At 39.5% G+C, this 5,447-nt stretch overlaps 1 long non-coding RNA gene across 1 annotated transcript; it reads left to right on the top strand.

The window, feature by feature from the left end:
* The first annotated feature begins 656 nt into the window (after positions 1-656).
* On the top strand, positions 657-4,856 carry LOC122542656 (uncharacterized). The gene is made up of 3 exons (XR_006309849.2): positions 657-830; positions 3,145-3,235; positions 4,470-4,856. It is a non-coding gene; the product is annotated as an uncharacterized LOC122542656 (long non-coding RNA).
* Positions 4,857-5,447: the final 591 nt, after the last annotated feature.

Genomic DNA, 5,447 nt, shown 5'->3' with positions numbered 1-5,447 from the left:
TCATTGGACGGTGGGAGAAAATTGGAACACCTGGAGGAAACCCATGCAGACATGGGGAGAATGTGTACACTCCATGCAGTTACCTGAGAGTGGAACCCAGGTCCCTGACACTGTGAGGCAGCAGTACCAACCACTAAGCCACCATGCCATCCTAGTGAGCTTCATGCCGTACCTAGTCCATAGGTAAGGACACTACCACTGCATAACAAGACACAATAATATTACAGATATTTTCTAACCCACCTGTTCAGAGATGTTATGACGCACCTCTGCAGCAGGTGGGACTTGATCTCTGTCTCTGGCTCAGAGGTAGGAGCTCTGAGCTCAAAACGTTAACTCTTTTTTTTCTCTCCAGCCAGATTGGTTGAGTTTCCCGAGAAATTTTTCTGTTTTCGTTTGTTCGGAACACTACCACTACTCCACAAGAGCCTTCAGTGCGTTTGTCTATTTGTTTTGATGTTTTAATTTTGAAATTAAACCATGGTCCCAACGAATACACGCAGTATGATGGTTCCTTCTGCCGTGGCCACACATTTGGAGATAAGTGGAAAGGTCTGCCAGGGTAGGGCGTGTCAGCATCCTGGACCAGTTATGTGGACAAGTTTGGTGATTATAAAAGGCGGGAGCGATGGCCCATTCAGACAACACCCGTGTGTGTGAGTGAGAGAAGTCACTGCAAAGGTTCAAAGACGACGCAGCCGGTGCTTTCAGGACCACGGAGAGTTCCAGTGTTCACCTGCTCCTGCTGGGTTCTGGTTTCCAACTACCGCTGTGCCAGGGACAGTCCAGGGATACCATCTCCGCGGAAGATTACCCAAGAAACAGAACTGGTCAGTCTTAGTAGCACTTCTTATTCTAGCATTGTATTGACTCACCATTTCGCCCAGCCCTTGATACAGTCCCCTCCGTTCCCCTTCTACCCAATAACTCCGCTGCACCTGCCACGCTCCCGCATCTTCATCTCCCCAGTCTGCGGAGTGCTGCAGTTGTTTCAAGGTTCTGCTCCTTTCAAAACCATTTCCAATCTAACTTCGAGTCGGTGTTCCAGTCCAGCTCATTTGCGCTGGAATTTCTATTCCCCCCGCCCCCCCCCGTCATATTCTCCCCATTGAAATAATCTTGTTCATTTCATTTGCAAAGAGATTACACTTCCGATTCCAGTTCCTTTCATTATTTTCATTGGAGTCTGGGAACGCGATAACTTAATTTTTGTTTTTAATTTCTTAGTTTCTTGGTTTTGCAGTTTTGCCTTGCCAGAGCTGTGTGTTTTGCTCAGTTAATCCTCTGAAAAGGAGAGGAATGCAGAAGAGCTTAGAGATTAATTGATTTAGAAGTTTTGGATTTTTCTGACAAGTCAATTCTGAAAGTATTGGTGTTTTAGTTGTTTGGAATAAGATCTCTGACTCCGAGAACTATGTTGCACCTTAATTATTGGTGCAAAAGGTCTGACTCACAAGAACATCTCTTTTTAAAAAGATGCAAAATAAAGAAGTGAAACTTTTAAGTAAATTGTATCTACAGATTTAAAAGTAAGTGTAGACATTTTCACATGGCGTAAGCGTCTCTACATTTCAGGCACTTCTCTCTGATAAATCTGATTCAGAAATTTTGTCAGGTGTGACCCAGAGAAAGGCACACTTTTTTTGTGAAGTAGACTGGATGATTTCCGATAAAAAAAAACTTGTTTCTTTAAATATCCCAACTATATCTTTGATATTCCTCAGTCTTGATGAAATGTACCAACCTGAAGTGTTAACACTGACTTTCTCTTCACAGTCACAGCCTGGCCTGTCAAGATTCTTCAACACTTGGTGTTTAGTTCAGATATCCAAAATCCACTAACTTTTTACTTCTGCAAATGAAATATTTGAGTAGATAGACTATTGATTTTAATGTAAAAGATACCTTAATTTTTATAATTATTTTATTTACGTCAGGGTATTTTTCTATGCTGTGTACTTATTAACATGACAAGAATGGATATCTCAAAAATGGTTACACCACAGAAGAAGGCTATTCAGCCCATTGTATCTGACCTGGGTCTTTGTAGTGCCATTTCACTGCCTTCACCCCATGACATTTCATTCTTCCTTTTCAAATAATGATTCAATTCCCCTTCAAAAGCCTCAGTTAAACCTACCCCACCACACTGTCAGGTTATATATTCCAGATTCTAATCATTTGCTATGTTAAATAGTTTTTACTCACGTCATCATTGCCTCTTTAAATCTGTTTCCTATTAAATCCTCAATCTTACCAGCACAGGTTACAGCTTTTGCCTATGAACTCTGCGTAGACAGTTATTATTTTCTAATGGGAGATTGATTGGATCTAATGGTTACTTTGTCACTGTATATTTGGAATAGATCAGATGATAACGCATCACTTCGACAGAGGCTGCCAAGGATACTCCAGGGCTTAAGTAAACAACCTAGTCTAAATTATGATCATTCATTCTACTATTGATTGCAGAATCATGGTGTGTGCAAACAGCTTTGATGTTGAGTCCATAACAGCAGTAATTGCACACTCAGTCAGTGTCTTTATACTTCAATCTATGTGAAGTGCTTAGGGACTGTGCTGAAATAAAATATGGTGAAGTGTTAGATAAAGGAAAGACTTTCTTTTGGTATTTGTGTCAAATTTTAAACATTTTCTAATCAAACTGTTCAGAGATGTTGTGATACTTCTCTGGAGCAGATGGGTCTCGAACTCGGACATCCTAGCTCAGAGGTGGGGACGCCGCCACTGTACCACAAGAAGCTGTAGTGTCCAAATACACTAGTGTTGAGTTTTCCATGTAATAATGAGGGACTGTTAGAATGATGGAGGTGACTACTAAGTCCTTTGTTCTGGCAGTTCAGATTGACATTAGTTATTCCATGAAGCTATCCCAGAAAATTAGAGCATTCTCCTGTCAAGCATTCATCCATCATTTGACCACCAAATACAAGATTATTCATCCCATTACTATTTAAAGAACCTTGCCATGTGCTTTCTTGCATTCAAAATCTGGATAACATGGTTAAGTCTGTGAGGTGCATAGGAACCATTATGGAATGTAATGATGTGTTAGCTCCATGAAAATCTTATATTTGTAAATGTTTGTCAAGTAGCAGGAGAACTGATTTTTAAACTTTTTAGTTAACAGTTTGCAGCCATGGAAGATATACTCAGGAAAATCCAAAACAGCAGGCTTTCCTCCTATGAGAAAAAGGCTGGACAAATCCCTATGGTGAGTTTTGGACCAAACCATTTTATTGGCTTTCCGTAGCTGAGTCTATCCCTGGCTGAGGTAATGAAATGAGAAATAATCAGTTGGATCATCAAGACCATTCCTTTTTCAGTTCTTACCTCAATCAATGACAACACCAATAAGATTTCTTCTTACGCCAGATCAATCTAACAGATGTATTAAAATATTGCTCCCTTTTGTGAACAAGTTAAGTTTGACTTTATAGCTTTAATAAGGAACTTATTGTTTGACTTTAAAGAGTCAGTTCATATCACACTATTGGTGAATGAAATTAGTTCTTAATATTGGGCAAAATTAATTGTTCCATATTTCCATTTTTTTTGCCAGATTAAAATATCATGCATAGTAAAAAGTTTAAATTTACCTGACACATTTCCAAACATGACAATTCAAGTGTTATCTTGCTTTCGCTTCAATCCCTCCAGTATTTACAATATACTATAAGAGAGAATTATCATAAATGAGTTCAGGCTGTGAATCTCAGATTATTCTATTGAGGGGATATCTCAACCAAACACATACAAGACCCAAAAATGACCAGACCTGGAATTCCCTCCCTAATGGCATTGTGGGTAAACCTACAGCAGGTGGACTGTGGAGGTTTAAGACGGCAGCTCACCACCACCTTCTCAAGGGTAACTCAACACAGGCAATAAATGCTGGCCCAGCTAGCAATGCCCACATCCCACAAATGAATAAATAAAATAAAATAATTTGAGTCTGTCACCCACAGTCGAGATCCAGTTTCCATATTTTGTTTTCTATCCAATAGCTTCTTCAAATACAATCTCCTTGCAGACATTAAAAAAATCTATTATTACCACAAGATACAGTGTACCAGTTGTACATTGAGAATAATTGAATTATGTATTCTATCTTTGTTTATTAATTTGAACTGAGGCTCTTTCTGGTGAATGTAAAGATCCCATACAGGTGTTCAAAGAGCAGGAGGATTCTCCCTGGCCTACAACCAACATCACTGTAGCCTGGTTATTATCAACTTACAGTTTGTGAGAGTTTGCTGTGTACAGACTGAGATCCCCTATTTCTTACATTGTAATTGCAGAGACATTTCGATAATTACTTCATCGCCTGTAAAACATTTTGACACTTATAAGTCAATATAAAACTGCGAACCTAAGTGGGTTGCTATTTTAAAGCATTTGAGTGTTGGAAACCTGACTGATCAATGACTCTATTTGTGTTTTGTCAGTGTGATAGCAGAGAGAGATGTGCTGTCAAGCAAGGACCCAGGACTGGTAAACTGTGTGACTGTGCCAGGGGAACCATCTGCAACTCCTTCCTCCTCAAATGTAGTTGATGCTGAGTGGAAAGAAAAGGGAGAAGGTCCTGTGGAAGGAAGTGTAATCAGTTCATTAGCCATCCCTGAGGAAAAGACAGATGATTTGGCATTGAAACTTCAGTTGATATTCATGATCCATGAATTCCAGAAATGAACTGCAACTTGCACTGAAATTGCTTATTGTACTAATCATTCTCAATGTGCTCCCTGGTCATTGAAGCTTGTCAGTTGAGATTATTAGATGTGAAATATATTACCAGTTTTGCTGAGATGAAGTGTTTTGCCATTGTTGACCAAATAAATTATTAGCTGCAGTTATCATGCAGGATGTAACTTGGTTATTACCTATTGGTCAGTTACACATTATGACACCACCAATTTCAGGCATCAATGTGAGAAGCAGCTCTTAGCAATCAGGAATTGTTCAAACGCTTGAAAGGGTAATGAGCTGGAAGTAGACTATTCCCTAATTAGATCACATCTTGAATGTTGGGTCACTGAGGGAAACAAGAGAGACTTTATTTACTCGCAGGATGTGGGCAGCTCTGGCTAGGCCAACATTTATTACCCATCCCTAACTGCCCAGAGGGAAGTTAAGAGTCAAACACTTTGCTTTGACCTGGAGTCATATGTAGGACAGATCAAGTAAGGATGGCAGTTTCCTTCCCTAAAGGACATTTGTGAACCAGATGGGTTTCTCCTAATTCCAGACTTTTATTGAATTCAAATTCCACCATCTGTCATGGCGGGATTTGAACCCAAGGTCCCCAGAACATTATCTGAGTTTCTGGATTAATAGTCTAATTATAATACCCACTAAGCCATTACCTTCTCCTAGATGGTATAAATTGCTTGTCAATGTTATCCCAAGATTAATGAATGATGTTC

This window comes from Chiloscyllium plagiosum, unplaced genomic scaffold (assembly GCF_037043375.1).
Source record: "Chiloscyllium plagiosum isolate Xiang-an unplaced genomic scaffold, Cpla_swu_hap1 HiC_scaffold_42, whole genome shotgun sequence".
NCBI lineage: Eukaryota > Metazoa > Chordata > Chondrichthyes > Orectolobiformes > Hemiscylliidae > Chiloscyllium > Chiloscyllium plagiosum.
This window is presented reverse-complemented; position numbering and strand designations above follow the sequence as displayed.